The 18,356-nt window shown below is 35.8% G+C and overlaps 1 protein-coding gene across 2 annotated transcripts in view; it reads left to right on the forward strand.

Annotated features, from left to right (window-relative positions):
* LOC306865432 (opioid-binding protein/cell adhesion molecule-like) overlaps nucleotides 1-18,356 on the forward strand; it is a 154,954-nt gene that overhangs the window by 91,335 nt on the left and 45,263 nt on the right. The gene's annotated exons all lie outside the window — the stretch shown is intronic.

Below are 18,356 nucleotides of genomic sequence, written 5' to 3' on the forward strand. Positions count from 1 at the left end.
TTAAAAACACATTTAAATGATTTCTTGCTAATTAGATAATTAGATCCACACAAATATCAGGCTACATGTCACACATACTGCACAATGCTATATCAAATGGGATAAACCGACAATCTTGGGGTTGCAATCGGTATTCACTACCATTATATATGTATTCATACAGCATATAGAGATAACCAATAAGTGATGTGATGATGCAGTCTGCTGTTAAATTATGTATTTTAGGGAGCACTCTGAAAGAGACTCTATAGTCATGGGATGTGTGCGGTCATTGATGTTATTCTTCGTGGAGTGCACAGCTCTCATTTGTCTGCCTTGGGGTGCTCATCTTATAAAATTAGCACAGGAGCAAGGGCAGGCCATACTCTCTTTGTAATGCTCCACCGGTCACTGTCTTATGGGTTCAAGTTTAACGTGATGCTTCTAATGATTTGCACACTAATTATCTGAACTCTTCTCGTGGTTATTACTTAACAGAACCAATAAGCAGTTTTACCAAAAGACTCAGTTCAAAGCATTCGTTTTCTGGGGAAATGTTTATTTGAAGATTCAATTTTTTTTGTTTTATTATCTAAAAAAATAATAATTCACTTTCACAGTTTGTTAACATCACTGCTTGGTATTACAGCAAAAAAAAATATTTTGTGAATTCATGAATAAATGAATGCACTACAGTATCATGGTTATACAGTTATACATATTGTGAAGTCTTCTGCATTTTTCCAAAGGTTTGGTATGGACATGAGGATCTTTCCTATTCAGACATATTTTTTTTATACTATAGAAGGTTCATTCTCTGGGGTTTCAGGGGCAGTGAAGTTCTGTATTGATAGATTGGTCTTTCTCTCACCACACAGCTCCAGCTTGGCAATGTTCAGTTCATTGAACCTTTAGACAAAATTCATATTTCATACATCAGGCTTTTATGGCTCTTATGTGATATAGTGAGAATATGGAGCTTACACTCGATGAAGAAAAAAAAAAAAACACCACCACATTTATTCAGAGAAAAATGAGTAATATATAATTTCATGCAGTTGCTGATATTTATATGGCCAAAATAAAATTCTAATAGCTTATTATGTATATAGCAGACAGCTTAAGTACATAAAATACATATAAATATCAGTTGTCACTATATCGTTCAATAATGTCTCAGAAAGAGACATAAAAAAATAATGCTTAGTTTTATGATCATATCTATAAAGCAGTACAGTAGAATGATGATTGAGAGGTTCTCACAAGCCTAATGTATCATATTTAATACTCACATTTGACACACACACTCACAACATGATTTTCTAGAAAATGATTAATGGATAATCAAGTAAACCTAAGTTGCTTCAGGCTGGTAAGTGTTCATCTCGAAATATCACTAACAATATACAAGTTATTATTATGTTTACTGTGTCTCAAAGTGAGTGAAATTTTTACATCAAAAGACTTACTAAAAAAAAGTATAATTTTATATATTCTAAAATATTATTTTTGCTTTGTCCTTTGATTTGTTGTGAATGGGAGGTAGGCAACTCCTGTAACATTAGGATTCGCTTGTGTCTGGGAGGTCACTGCTGATTGATATAAATCACAACCTTAGATATCATCTGTGATTTGCTTTGCTCCCTCTCGGGAACTGGCGGTCCACTCACTGTGATTCAGCGTGCTCCGTTGTTGCTGAGCAAGTCAAATATGAATGCTTTTGCAGTTTTTCAGAAGATATGGCAAGATTAAACTTGCTTCACTAAAACAATAAACACCTAACATGACTTTCTCCTATATTCTCTTTTATGAATGATGTATTGTATAGTGACAGTTTTGATGTATCTGTACGCCTTTCAGATGATTCTGAACATTTTGTTGCAGCAGGTATTCTGAAATCTGATGCTTTGCAGTCGTGTTTTTGTAATGTGTGAGATAAGCTGAAGTCACAAAGTTTACTAAACTCATTTTCGATTTTGTCACTTGCAACGGTGTCATTTTCACAATAATCGTGTAGGATCACTTGGTTTGATTTATTTACAGCATTAGTGTAAGTGCAAAGAGCAATACAAGATTGTTCCTACTTAGCTTTTAACACAGTTGTATTGAATGCTGATTTGCAAATGTAGCAACATGGATTATATTACTCTGCTATTGCTTTATCACTGAGGGTCTCATTACTGAGAGTCATTTCTAATGTAAAGTGTTGTGTATCCTGGGAGTGCCAGAGAGCGTGTGTTTTTTATTTTTTAATTTGACAATCACAGAAGCTTTCTCTGCACAGTTTACTGTAAGTGCCTAAAGCATGTTTTAAGTCAGCTGATGCACTTTGATGTGCACTGAAGCCTGCAGCTCAGCATTGACCAATATTGACAGACTGAGAGACTAGCTATGCTGTTGAAGGCTTGCTTTGCCTTTAGGGACATTAAAAGCATTCACACTTTGATTATCTCTTAAATACTGTCTGATGCAATCCCCTGAAAGTAAAAAGCCTTAAATTGGTCTTCTTTTGTATTGATTTAATAGTTTACATTAGTAGTCACAGTTTGTAGTCAAAGTTTTGCTGACTTTCACCAGTTTGGCCTGCCTATTGTTTTTTTTTTTTTTTTGCTTCTGTGCATGCTTTATGTAATACACAATGATAAAGCATTTCCTGCATAAATAGATTATGGTAATATGAATGTGAAGGGTGCCTTTTTTCTTACTTTTTTGATGTTTCGGTAATGTTTGAAGCCGTATTTATCATAGGCCCATGAGTCCTGGAAGTAGAAATGCATTATTATTCTCACTGTGCATAGAATTTTAATATATACTCTACATTAAAAAGACATTTTGTACTGTATGTATCCACCTTGCTTAGGATGAGGTAATAAGTGAATAAAGAAATAGATATTATCTATATAGATATAGATATAAATATAAATAGATATTTTATTATGTTTTATTTTGGCTTGGAAACCACAATGCAATTTTTAAACCTCATGTTGTGTTCTGGTCATTTCGACCTGGAAAGGTTTTTTTCTCCTCTGAAAGTGCTAGTTAATGTTATCACATTAGACTAAAACTTCCCAAAATATTTTGATAATTTTTGTACTTATTTGTATTTTATATAGGATTTATATGGGATTTTACGCTTGTGGTGTTCCTGGTCAAAAATGATATGATATTAAATGACTGATATTTTTTTTTATACCAAATATTGGATTCAATGTTTTTATGAACTTGTTATCTTTATAAGTAACATAGATCTTGTATTTCTTTTTGGAACATTTGAAAGTTTATTCACCTCAGGTTTTTAGAGAACATTTGAAAATGATCAAAATCAAAATGGCATTGTGTTTTAGTTGAATGTGCAGTTGTTTAACAGGAAGTGATTGTAAGGGAATCAGGGAAATAATAGCTTTTAAAATGTGTGTAGCTATATTTCAATAGCCCTCAGACTGTATTTGTCTTAAGCAATCGTGATGTGCATACCCACAGCTTGAGTGCTGAACATTTTAACGGTTCACTTCAGCTCATGCCTGAAGTTCTGATGAAAGCAGAGAGTAGCAAGGCCGGCCTGTGCAGTTATTCAGGCATAGATCCTCCAGACCCTGTCAGATTTACCTGAATCTTGGCTTCCCTTTAATTCACACTTTAAGCCCGACTGGATCTCTGATTGATCAGGGACAACAGCAAGAAAGATAGAGAGAGGAAAATACTAACCGCTGGCCCATCTGTCTAAATGTCAGTGGTTGTAGGTGGGCAAAAAAACGGGCAAACGGATTTGTTTGTTGAAGTGTTTATTTCTTGACATGTAGCAGTAGATGCTTGTGTACTTTTTGTTATATATCTATTTTTTTACAGCTTATGTACATAAAAGGGATAGTTCACCCAAAAATCATGTTGTTCAAAACCTGTATGCTGTTATGTTTTTCCATGGAACACAAAAGGAGTTTTTTTTATTGCACTATTTCATGGTCTTTTTGTCATTTTTGAGGTTAACATGCACTGTTGTTGTGTGAATAAAGTCATGTAATAACATTAGGGCAAATACTTAGTGGAATTATGATGATAAAAAGAAAAAAAATTCCCAGTGGAGAGAAAATACCCATAAGATATATCTTGTAAGTACTGCTTTTATATCTATGTTCAACAGAAAGATATGTAAATAAGTAAGGAAAAAACAAGGAGTGTCACAAAACCCAAGCCTTTTGTTTGTGGAACTACTTTCTTAGACCAAACTCTGCCATTGCTAGTTCAAAAGATGTCTAACTAGCAACCACTGTGCAGTTAGAATAAACAAGGAGGCAGAATGTTTGTGTGATATTGCTTTAATATAGCATTTCAATAAACAATAAGTTAATTGATAGTTACTTAATTTGTTTTTGCACTGCCAGAAAGAAAAGAACTCACAGTAGTGGTGTTTTGTTCTTCACTGAATCAGCTTTTTTTAATGAACGATTCAGTGACTCACTCACAAACACTGTCGCATGTTTCCTTCCTGAATTAATGTTTTTGAATCAAATCAGTTGGATGAATCTTTCAATAAGTCACTGATTACAAAACAACAATTTTTGTCCTTCCATAATGATTTAGGGGTTTTGAATGAACTGGTTAAATGTTTGATTCAATGGCTCACTCACACACATTTGTTCCTGAATAATTCAGCATTTTGAACAAATCCGTTGAATAAATGATTCAGTAGCTCACTGATAACAACAGTCACTTGTGTCATTCAACGAATGAGGGGCTTTGAATGAACTGGCTGAATAAATGATTCAATGACGCACTCGCAAACACGGTTGCTTGTTTTGTTCCTGAATGAATCGGCTGCTTTGAATGAGTTGGTTGAATGATTCAATGTCAGAAACTCACTTATAAAGACAAACTACTACTGGCGCAACAATGTAACTATAGAATGAGCCATTAAAACATATTCATCACCAATGAACAGTCTTTGAATAACAATGTTTTCTTTGAGATGAAGGTGAAGTGGGTGGTCCTAATTTAGATGCCACTCACACTAATGACATTTTGGAGTTTAATAGAGTGACCTCTGGGCTTTCTCTATAGACATGTGCAAATGGAGATTAATCAATGTACAAATATGCATTTGTTTTGTAGAAAATTAAAGGTTTGCACTGGAACAAAGGAAAAAGAAATACTGTGCACACCCCTTTTCGGGTGACCTTTTAATACAAATTTCATGGCGTCTGTAATTTCAATATGAAGCAGAACGAGAACAAAAGAAACTCAAAATGCAATTTAAATGGAATAGCAATTGTTTCCTCACAAGACTGGATCTTCCTATACTGCATGCACGAAGCATAACATATCACTGCCTGGCAGCGCAAACCTCTGCTCATGCCTTCGTTTCCTTAGAGGTGCAAATACAATCTTTTTGCTTTCAGCACTGCCTGCCATGTGTGTGTGTGTGTGTGTGTGCGTGAGAACTGATGAAATGCCAGGGCCTCCAAAAGGAACACGAATGGGCTCTCAGGTGTTTTATAAAAGATTGCAGTGCGGTTTTAGATTAGTGCGCATCAGGATTTCCTTTGAAGACAATGGTGTGGCAATTAGGTAGAGCTCTGCAGTAAAAGTGAACTTGATTGTATCAGGGTCTCCAAAGACCATCATCAACAAAAGCCCAAAGTAATGAAAAGTCAAGCACTGGAGGCTATTAGGCATTTTTGTGCTATCAAAAACATTAGGAGACTTTCATAATGTAGGATACTATCTGCTTACGTTCACGATCAATGTCTTTTCGTGCAGATTCATGCTCTGACTGTTATGTAATGCACAGTCTCAGTCTCAAGCGGCTTGTCCACGGTCCAACCACAGTCGGTTTGCTGACGTGTGACGTGTATTGCACAAAAAACTGGCAGAATACGTCAGTTCTGATCTGGTTGGCTTCACTGATAATCAGTTTTAAAGTGTAGTAATCTTACCTGTTAGTCAGACAGTCTGAGTAGGTGGATTTTGGCCATTATCTGCAAACTTATTAGCTTGTTACCACATAGCATGCTTTTTGTCCGTACTGACTTTCTGTGGATTAATTGCAGGCTCACTTCTTGCAGAGAAACCCGAGGTTAAGTGCCCAGCTCAAGGGCACAATGGTGATAGAGCATGACTGTGATATTAGTAAGTCCCCAGTTCCTGTCCCACTCCTGCTCGGGGCTGAATCTTTGTGTCTGCGGTACAGAATCTTAACTATTAGGCTGCTGCAACCCATGTATTTGCTTGACAGAAAGTTTGACGTCTTGAGAGCTAAATCATCGAGAGGTAAAACCTCACAGGCAGTTTGAAGGGGCTATTGTTTTTCCCTGGGAATAATATGTGCTGTAATTAAACTGAAATGGGTTCAGGCTTCCCTTCTGTACGACTGCTATGGTTTTCAATCTGGTGGTGGGTGAGTGGGCCGGATAGATTTTAATGTATAGGCAGCTGTCACAAAAGCCTCATGGTTTTAGAGGAAATGGATTGTCACAATTTTTTTTCTAAGAGTGGAAAGGACATTTCTATTATTATTCTGTTTATTTTTTCCCAAATAGAAAATCCATTTCCAAAAAGAGTCTGAATGCTTATTAACACTATAAGTTTAGGACTTTTCTCATTACTAATGAACGTGTTTATTAGCTTATTTTTAGACTAGGTGGAACATTTTTAAGTGTACACCTTGCATTTATACAATTAATAATTATTTAATGATGTAGCTATACTGTATATACTGTGTATAGTAATATTTATTTGTGCTTGCGAAGGTACACGCTACTTTTAGAAATGCAAACATTTTGTTGAAGATGTAAAAATCAAGATTAAGAATTATGTACACCATTCAAAATTTTCAGTGAGTAAGATTATTTTCAGCAATTAAATTGCATTAAATTCATCAGATGTTGACAGTAAATATATTTATATTGTTACGAAAGATTTCTATTTAAATTTTCTTTTCCTTTTTCTTCATCAAGAAATCCTGGAAAAATGTATTAGGCTTTCAGACACACACACACACACAGAAAATTTAGAAAAATGTCTGAAATGTAAGATTTCAGAAATATAAGTTTAGTGATAAGTTTAGATATAAGTTTAGTGAAATATAAAAATGTCTGAAAGATCACGTGACACTGAAAACTGAATAATAAAGCCTTGGTGAGGAAAAGGAACTTATTTCAAAAACATTATAAAATCTCACCGACCGTAAACTTTTGAACATGAATATGATTTTTCTGAATATATTTTAATGGTAAAATAGACATGTTCTGCATTTAGACAGCGATTCTTATTTCTTTTGGGGCAAATTTTCATCTGTTTTCAAATGTTCTTGAAATTCCACACAAATGTTTTTAGACATTTTTACACAATTACTTAATACAGTATAAATACAGTATCGTGACCCTGTGTTTTGAAGGTGAAACTAAATGAAAGACAGAGGTTCAGAAGGTAGAGAGATAGGGATTCAGTTGACAGTGAATCATTGGCTCTTTCACTCGACTCGATTCTGTCCTTCACTTCCTTTATTTCTAACTTCAAGGCTTTTGACTTGGCTTTAATGCTTTACTAAAGAATGTAAACACTTCTATCCATAAGCCTTCTCAGATCAGGTTTGCCTGAAGAGGGAGAAATTGATTTTCTTGGAAGGAGAGGAGAGAAGGATAGAGTTTGTTCTCTCTGATCAGGAGTCAGTGCTTCCTCTCATGCTGAAGCTGCATTCCAGGGGTCTTACAAAACATTTCATATTGTTTTGTTGAGTTGTTGCTGATTTGCTTCGTACTATCTTAGTGGACGCCCAGACAGTACACTTACTGGTTGCCATTTATCATTTCACCTGGCACCTTTAGAGTGTGTGTGTGTGTGTGTGTGTGTGTGTGTGTGTGTGCAGACTCCATGTTCCCACTCTGAGCATGAGCTGATTATTTATAGAAAACAGGATGTCATGTCATTGTAGATAGTAAAAATAATTTGGTCTTAAAGGTGATTTTTTTTATTTCAAAGTAAATAACATGCTATATGTAATAAAATAGATGAATTTATCACTTTCTAGCAGAAATGCAAACTGAAAATGTAAAATTCAGGATGATATTGATACACCACTTAAGTTTGATATTAGTTTTTATTATTATTATTTTATTTAAATTATATTAATATCGATCTTTATCTATCTGTGCGTCATTCTTCCATCTATCTGTCTGTTGTTCTATCAGTTTCTCAAGTAATGAAATGAAATGAACTTTTAAAAAACAGCAGGTCTTCACAGTTAAAAGCTTTTCTAAAAGATCTATTAAGCTTTATTATTTATTATTAAAATGGATTAATTAATTTATTAATTATGAATTATGATCTTTTTTGTAATTTATTACAAACTAAATAAAATGATATTGCTATTGATGAATCCACCGCAACACGTTGGCTTCTTCAAACCCTATAGGTCTATATCAGCAGATCTTCACGCACATATTCTGTGCTAGTTTTCACACTTTTTTTTCACTTTTTTAAGTCTGGTAATTACTTCCAAGTGTTTCTTTGCACAGAATGTCTTTGTCGCAGTGGCTGATTGGAGAATCACAGTTAAAAATGACAGAGCAGGAAAATGAAGATTAATCAGGCCTCCTGACGGCCTACATCCTGTGCCCGCTAGACACGCCACGCTGCTCTCAACCAATCAGAAGAACAATGACTTGGACATTTTCTGGACCACCTGTACAGATTCTATTAGCAGCACATGCTTTGGCTTTTGATTGGCCTAATAACCTCCCACGTTTCCTCATGTTTGCATGCATTGAGAGTTAATGATTATGTTGTGGAGGCGATATCGCTCTGAGATTTTGCATTTAGATAAAAGATGTGCTGTCTTTGTAAACATAATTGTGTTCATGTGCCGATTACCCAGCTTGGTCTAGATTTAAACTGAGAGAATCGGTCTCTGTACTCCTCTGTAAAAGGAAAAGCTTGCATGTTGTTTTTTGCTAGAGTAATATTGACTTGCTGGAAGTTTCTCACCGGATTTCATTAGTGCTTGTAAAACATTTTGAATTTCTGTCACTCCTACTTTCTCACATCAAAGTGAGTTGAATTCACTTATGCACTTATTGCAAATGTTAGTCGTGCAAAGAGTGTGTTTACTTTTCCATAGTATTAGAATAATTTCCCTCATATGAACTCCCGAATCACACAGCTCATGACTTTTTTCTCTTTCATTCTCTCATTCTCTCCCTCCATGTTCTTTCCATTCACTTGATCTAAAAAAATAAAAAATAAATGTTAAGCCCAGAGTGCTGCTGCAGCCACAGTATTATCAGGTATCAGAATCGTATCATTGCAGCTAGATAAAGCAGAATTGAATCAGGCTGATGATAGGCAGTAGGTGTATCTTGGCTTTATCAGTTATCTACATTCTCACTCTCACGCTGTGGGGACTTGTTTCTATTCATTGGCGTTGCCGGCAGTCATTCTGCCCCAGTCATGCGTATCTGGAAGACATTTTGAGCTGTCAATTGGAGACAGAGAAATGCACAGCACCCCTGAGAAATGGTCAGGAAAGGATGCAAATTTCTGACGTACAAATGACAGAAAAATCACACTGGAAAGAAAGAATAAAACAACTCTCTCTCTCTCGCTCTTTCTCTATCTATCTATCGACTTGTCGTAATCAAAGTCACTTGTTTTGTTCCTGTATACATCAGTGGTTTTGAATGAATCACTTCAGTAAAGTGAACAGGGATTTATTGACTCAATCATAAAGACTTGTCATTTGTTTTGCTCCTTTTATTGAATCAGTGTTTTAAACCAATGAGCTAAATGAATGAGTCCATGACTCACTCATAAAGACTTTACTTGTCGCCACCTACTGGTGTAATCATATACCCTGCAGAAAGAAATAAAAGTTTGACCCTGCTTCTCCAAGTTGATGTGCGCTGGACCACAAGATAACAACAAACATTAAAAAAATGAAATTCTGAGCCAGAATAGACCAAGAGTTTTATTAAAATCATTTATAAGGTCTTGAAGTCTATGACCATTTTGTGCGGTTTGGTTTAAATATTGAACATCGTGAAGGCTGAAAATGAGCATGCACCGATTAAACCTCTCTTCCGACTATTACCACGGGAACTATAAATAGGTGTCTACAGACAAGGGTCCAGATAGAGAGGGGATCATCCTGGATATCTATCTCAGGGGAAATTCTGTGGATTGTCATTCCATACAGCTCTTTTTTACTGCATGCTTCAGAGTTTGCAGGGAGTGCTGGCTAACCCCCCTCAGGTTCTAAGACCAGAATCCTTTGTTTCGAGTCCAGCTGCCTGATGTTTCCGGAGGGGGAATTTCTTCTTTTCATCTTTAAATGAGACTTTGCCAACTCTTTTCTGGTGGTGGTGACCTGCAGCACCTCATGCTGATATTTTTGTATAAAATGTTTGCGAGTGTGTGAAAGTGCTGTCAGCCATTTCTAAAATGGAAAAAAAAAAAAAAAAAGGAAAAAAGTATATTTTCAAGGTGACTTTTCGTAGAAAATGACTTTTGTTTTTCGCACATACTCTATTTTGCTTGGTGAGAGAACAAAACGTTCTTTTAAGCTTTATTTCTGTATAAAATTTTGAACATTTCAGCTTTCTTGAACAGTCTAAAGTACAGTTCCCTGACCAGCTTCCTCTTTCCGTAAATGCTTCCAACTGATAGATTTCGTGTGGTATGTAGCTTGTTTAAGAAATGTTGTTCACTCAGTGACTTGTCCTTGCTTCAAGGCATATTCAACATCTCCTAGTTTTTCTCTCCTTCATGTCTTTCTACAGTTTTATCCTTTTAGGGTGCATTTGCTCTCTGTTCTGTTTTATTGTGGCATTCAGTGCACAAAATAGACAAGTGAATACTTCCGCTTATGTCCTTCGAGGCTTATCAAGAGCATTTGTACCAAAAAGTCTTGTCTGTCTCATAAATAATCTTATATGTGTCTTTACCGGATGCAATGTTGCTTGAGGTTTTATACATATCACAACCACAGATCAATCAGCTTCAAGCTCGACGTTAAACTTGAAACAGTTGAAAATAAAATATTACCTTAAAAGACTGCTTATTTTAATTTGTGTGTGTGTGTGTGTTTGAAGATAAAAAATGATTTAAAATAGAAGACTAGAAACCAGAGACAGTCCGAATTTATTTAAATAAACAAAAAAACTAAACTTATTGAAATTAAAATAATATAGAGAATAATAATTTTATCACTTTATTTCAGACTTGAAGTGAATTTCATAAAGAGCAATGTAAGGTCATGGGTTTAATTCCCAAGGAATGCATGATGTGATAAACCTGCTAAAAAGGTAGATAATTGTTCTATTGTAAATGTTTAAACATTATTAGCAGTGTTTTTCCTGTTTGAAGTATTATTTTCCATCCCAATGTGGCGTTTTCCTTCTCCAGCACAGTTTCCGGTGGAGCTTCGGGTCTTTGATGTGGAGATACCGCTGTGTGGGACAAAGCAAACGGCAGCATTTATCGGGCTTGTCTGTCTCTCGTGCTCTTGAGTGATGGGCCAAAAATGGCATTTTCTCTTCATACTTCTGCAGGCCATTCATCCACATGACTAGTTAGCTATGGAGGTGGGCTGAGGCCTTCAGACGGATCCTCTGAGGACTGACACAAATAGAATGTTAGTGCATCCACCTTGAAAGCAGTGACAAAAGTGGCAATCACAAGTGGCGGCCTGTACTATTGTACTGTTATTTCAATTCAAACGAGGGCCACGGCTCACTCAGGAGACTTGAATCAGGTACAGAAAAGCAAACGCTTTTGCTTTTGCAGTGGAAAAATGTTTGAAAGCATCTGCAGGAAATACATAACACCCTGGCTAGAAACTACATCAAGAAATATTCTCAGTAAAAATATGACATCTTGCTTTGCATTTTAGTTCTAAAATAATTTAAATAATATACATTTGAAATATTGTATTTGTATTTTGCTTGGAAATAGAATAGCTAAAATATTTAGCTATCCTTGGTAAGGTGGTCTGCAAGGTCTTTTGGGAAAAAAAAAAAAAGTAAGATTTTTAAATATTTTTTGGAAATTTCTTGCGCTCACCAAAGCTATTTATTGCTCAAATATAAAATAAAAGCAGCAATATTGTAAAATAGTTTTACAGTTTAAAAATTGTTTATATTTTAAAAAGTTTTTTTTTTAATGATTGGACAGCTGAATTTTGTGCTAGTATATTAGACTAGTGCGCGTGCACATTTAGAGTGTGTTCTTTCACCGCGTGATTCAGTCTGTTAAAATGCATTTAAAATGATCACAAAATTGAAGATATAGGGGCAGAAAATGTATATTTATATCAGTTCATAGTAAATCAATTTTTTTTTTTTTACAGTTAATTAACATACTTGCATTTTTGACACCATATTGCCTGTTTTTGCTCTATTTCGACAACAAAAATAATCCCAAACACAGCCACAGCAGTGTTTTGCGTCTCTGAGCAACATGAAGGTGTTTCATTCCTGAATGAATCAACTGTTTAAATGATTCGGTTCAGTCACAATGACTCACTTATTAACAGTGACTTGGTGACACCTACTGGCAGTTTTAATTTAACATTTAAAGTATCTTTTTATTAATTGTATTTTATAAAAAAATTTATATCTAATTTTAAATGAGTATTCAACATTTTAGTCTTATATATCATATATATCAAACATTATTTCTGCATTTGTTACTGAAGTTTAAATGCATTCATGTCCTGCATTAAACAGTGTGTAACTACATCTAAATGCCACTTCAGATGAAGCTTCTGTGTTTCCTCTGCATTGCAAAGATGGATTTTGTTTATATTGATTTAATTTGCCTGGTAAAAGCCCAAATGTCTTATTACTCTAAATAACTGATTCATTTAATTAAAAACAACTAGTTTGAGATTTATAGGCCTATCCCAGGGGTGTCAAACTCAGTTCCTGGAGAGCTGCAGCCCTGCAGAGTTTAGTTCCAACCCTGCTCCAACACACATACATGTAGTTTTCAAATAAGCCTAAATGATTAGATTAGTATAGATATAACCCTAATTAAACTGATCCAGAGTTTAATTAGGGTTATATCTATACTGTGTAGGGCTGTGGCCCTCCAGGAACTGAGTTTGACACCCTTGTCTATCCCATTTTTGCGTCCCTCCCACTGTTAAAAACTAAGTAATTTTTAAATGGGATACTTTTTACTTTTACTTGAGTACATTTTTAGACTGGGACTTTTCCTTGTACATCATTAAGGTAATGGTACTTTTACTTGAGTAAAATACTTTCGTACTCTTTCCACCTCTGTCAACGCAAAGCAAAAAGGTCTGAAGGTATATGCTATTTCACACTGCATCTTAATGTGTGGTTTTCTATGTGACAGTATTTGTTCCTTTTTATATATCCACATTCTGCTAATCCCAGTATGAAACTCTCAACAGTGCTGTCTGTGTCTGTGTCTGGTTGGGGAAATCATTTCTGTTTCCCTGCTATCTGAAAGCCCAAACAGAGTGGCCACCATTCATTGCCCCTGGTGTAATGGCCTTCATCAGTCTCCCATCACATAAAGCCTGCCTGTCATTAATCTCACCCTGAGACCACATGGCCGTCTGCTGACAATGATCTGCAAGCCGAATCCCCACAACACAGAGTCTCACTGACCCACTCATATCTTAAAAAGGCACAGCAGCGATATGAAAAATATGGCAGATGTCATTTTATGAAATGGCCTCTCGTTGTCATCACCCAAACATGAAAAAATTGTTGTGCCCTGCATGTTTGTCACAGATTTAACCCTTATATGTGACCCTGGACCACAAAACCAGTCAATTCTTTTTAAATTGAGATTTGTGTAAATAAGCTTTCCATTGATGTATAGTTTGTTAGGATAGGACAATATTTGGCTGAGATGCAACTATTTGAAAATCTGGAATCTGGGGTGCAAAAAAAAATCTAATTATTGAGAAAATCACCTTTAAAGTTGTCCAAATAAAGTTCTTAGCAATGCATATCACCAATCAAAAATTAAGTTTTGATATATTCACGGTAGGAAGTTTACAAAATATCTTCATGGAACATGATTTTTACTTAATATTATAATGATTTTTGACATAAAAGAAAATCGATAAGTTTGAACCAAACAATGTAGTTTTGGCTAGTGCTACAAATATAGCTGTGCTACTTATGACTGGTTTTGTGGTCCAGGGTTACATTTAGGTTATCAGTTTTTATTGATTTTTAGACAGAGAGTTAAGAGTGTTAAATCCTCAGAATATACTTGATCTTTATAGGAAAAAAACACCAGATGGTTTGCAGATTTCTCAAGTTGGTTCTCAGCTTGTTTAATTAGCTTTCCCGTTTAAAACTAGCAAACTAGACCAGTTTGACTAGGTTGGACCAGGAAACCTTCTAAGACCAGTTTTTTTTTCTCCCCCTTGTGTGTACAGTGCCCTCCAAAAGTATTGGAACAGTAAAGACAAAATTGCTCTGTTGGCTGTGGAGTCAATACATTTACAAATATGATTAAAAGATGAATATGAGACAAAACTACAGAATGTCACATTTTATTATTGGGTGATTCAACACATAGATGTTTTACCAGCTAAGAAGTTCAGCACTTTTAGAGTTCATCCCTCTATCTGATGTGAGCATAAGTATGGTAACAGTTGCCTCACAGGTCTTTCTAAGTGATCAGCTGTGTCCTGTTACATTAATTCTTCAGATATTAAAAGCAGGGAATGTGTCGTATCAGTTATATCCATTACTTCTGTATTCTGAATCTTGCATTCGATGATGATACACACAAACCAGGATGAAGATGAGGGAGCTGACTTTGAGAGAAAAGCAAGCAATTTGGATGATAAAAGAAAAAAGCAAGTGAATTAGAGCTATAGCAAAAACAAAGGGCATGGAGAAATCAAGAGTTTGTAAACCACCAGCGACACCAGCAACCAACAACTACCTGATCGGCTGAGAAAACAACAGTAGCTGATGACACACAAATCATAAAAGCTGTGAAAATGAACCCTAAAAGACATGTCTGTAAAATCACCAACAACTTCCAGAAAGCTGGGGTGATGCTCTGACAATCTACTGTCCTCAGGAGACTTTGACACAGAATTACAGATGCTACACAGCAAGATTCAAACCTCTGACCAGCTCCAATAATAGAAAAGCAAGATTAGAGTTTGCAAAAAAGCACAAAGGTGAGCCAGAAGAGTTTTGGAACTGTGTTTATGGACCGATGAGACGAAGATCCCAAGCATACAGCCTCATCTGTAAAGCATGGTGGAGGTGGTGTCATGGCATGGTCATGTATGGCTGCCCTCTCAACTTTACTGATGACTTAATGTATGATGACAGTAGCAGAATGAATTTGGAAGGGTACAAAACCATCTTGCCTACCAATATTCAAGAAAATGCCACTGGATTCATTGGGAAGTGCTTCATATTGCATCAGGACAATGACCCAAAACACCCTGCCAGTTCAGTCAAGGAATTTATAAGAGCAAAGAAATGGAAAGTCTTAGATTGACCAAGTCAATCTCCAGATTTAAATCTGATTGAACATGAATTTCACCAGCTGGAGAGGAGAGTAAAGGCAGAAACTCCCCAAAACAAGCAACAATTGGAATTGGCTGCATTAAAGTCTGGGAAAAGCATTTCAAAGGATGAGACCAAGAGTCTGGTGATGTCTATGGGTCACAGACTCACTGCTGTGATTGTGTGCAAGGGATCTGCAACTAAATAATAGCTTTTAATCTTTTATATCTGCCTTATGTTCAACTGTCCCAATACTTATGCTCACATCAATGAGTGGGATGAACTCTAAAAGTGTTACACCAAAGTGCGACTCCACCGGGCAGGGACACCGGCAAGGGATAGTAGTAGCTTTTTATTAAATTTTTTCATTGATATGTTTATTATTGAAATGTTGTTGTTATATGCATGTGTTAATTTTATTTAATTTCTTTATTTTCTTAAATATGTGGGTAGATAGTATTTATAGAGTTGTAACTTTTTAGTTTTAGTTACTTTTTCTTATTTGTAAGTCGCTTTGGACAAAAGCGTCTGCTAAATGACAAAAGTAAGTAAAAGTAAAGTAAAAGTGCTGTTCTTTTATCTGGTAAAACATGTACTGTATGTGTTGAAACGGCTAATAATAAAATGTGACATTCTGTAGTTGTGTCTCATATTCATCTTTTAATTATATTTGCAAATGTCTTGACTCCACAGCCAACAGATACATTTTGTCTTTACTGTTCCAATACTTTGGAGGGGACTGTATATGCAGAATGATGTCCAATATTAACCATATGGATATTATAATGACACTAAGCAGATGTTAAAGATTTAGCATGTATGTGAATCTGTTTTTTAATCAGTCAGATGGTTTTAATCAGAAAGAAATGTTCAAAAAGCCTTGTTCAAATGTGCGCTGTTTTCCACAATACATTACATTACATAAAGTACAAAAGCTAATCAGGCAAAATATGTTTTTAGGAAAGCTTTAATCAGGTAAAATATGTTTTAGGTCTCTAAATAAGGGTGTTGTGTAAAATATTGGTAATCAATCTATGTATTTTATAACATGCTTGAGTTGAGAAGATATTTCTTCATTTAAACGATCTCACACCAAGGTGGCTGACAGTCCATTAGGCTGAAGTGCTAGGGACTGGTGTGACAGAGTCATTAGTTCACTGAATGAGGCCTGATCTCAGCCTGTCAATGCTGGATAATGGAGGCTCTGCTTTCCAAGAAACACCTCTTACTTTTTAGCACAGGGTGGAAAAATCTATATGCTTTTCCCTCGGCTTTAAATTTAAGTGACAGTCATTTCAAGCACAGTGAGGGTGGTTTTCTTTTTAGCATATTGCATTTATAATGGCTCCATTGGTTGATATGCATATGTAAATGTGTGCGCCGACAGTTTGATATGTATCATTATGAATGTATGCATGCTGTTTGATGTGAAGCATATACTGTGTGATGACAATGCAGTGTTCTGTATGACCTGCTATTGCATAAACATAAATATTTGTATGTTTTAAAATTCAAATCAAGTCTCATGCCTATTTAGTAACAGTTTAATTGTTTTCGAAATGTGTAATCACCTTTCTTAAACACTTAAGTCGAGACACAGTTTCTGTTCAAATCACTTAAAATCAAACTTTTTTGCTTTATTTTGTAGGACTTTGCACCAGTTCCCACAGCCACTATGCAAACTCGTTATCTTGCATATTGCTAATCTAATCTGTCACAGGCAGGTGCAGAAATTCCGAGCACACAATCATATGTCCCACAGCACCCCTGGAGCAGATGAGGTGCTAAGCGTCCTGCTCAGAACGGCCAGAGAAGGTGCCCTCGTTGGGATTGGAACCATGAACTTCTTATTCACAGTGCAAGCCTTTCACCAATAAGCCCCTTAAAATGTAACTTTTGAACAGAAAATTAACTTTTGGCACAGCCTCTGTGTTTTCCCCATCATGCTAATGTCATTATTTTGGTGTTTAAGGCTCAGTTTGTCGCTCTCAGCCAGAATAAGGGTACAAATCCACACACTTATCAACTAGACACATATTGGGACATGAATGATGAACGGTGTGGTTCGGAAGATGGAGGATGCTGGGTACAGAATTAATGTTCGTAATAACATCTAGGGGACCTTCTTCTGATAGTTATGAGAATTTTTCAGTACGGAGGGAAAAGTGAGCATTAAGCTAAGGGAAATTAGGCCCCACAGCACCAATACTTTACAATATGAACAGTAGGTTCTGCAACACTTTTAAGGTGCTAAGGCCAAGCACAGAGCGGCTATGGGGTTATTTTTAGACTGAAACTTAAAAAAATCCATTGTATTGTTCGAATGTGCACAGTGATTCCCAAGCAAAAACTGCCGAGCGTGCATGATTATAGACCGGAGCTTAATCTTGTGGTTTTCTATGGTTCAAATCCTCTGCAAGCTCTCTTGCGCTCCAGCACTCTGCATAGATTAACAGAGTCTGAATGAGCTTTTCCCTTTGAAGAATATCCTGAGAAAGCATTCACTTCACACTTGCAATTGTTGCCCTCCAGATTTGCCAAAAGAGCGCTCTCTTGTTGACTAATTTTCAGAGCCGGTAAATTCACCAGTAAAGGGTCTGATAATCCATTTACTGATTTTGACCTTGAGCGTGAAGCCCTCTTAAAGACTAATATGAATTACTGCAGTGTTTTGGCATGCTGACGTGAATGGTTTGGCAATGGCATTTTTTAAAATCCTCAGTGCACGTTGTAAAGTGTCATTGATGAAAACCATGTCAACACAGCACATTCTGTGCCATTGTAATATCAAATAACTATTGACAAGTAAAGCAAATGCCAGCAAGAACATCACAAATAAACACCATGAAAACAGTATTTTTTTTCTTT

The sequence above is a fragment of the Barbus barbus genome (genome assembly GCF_936440315.1).
Source record: "Barbus barbus genome assembly, chromosome: 47".
Classification (NCBI taxonomy): domain Eukaryota; kingdom Metazoa; phylum Chordata; class Actinopteri; order Cypriniformes; family Cyprinidae; genus Barbus; species Barbus barbus.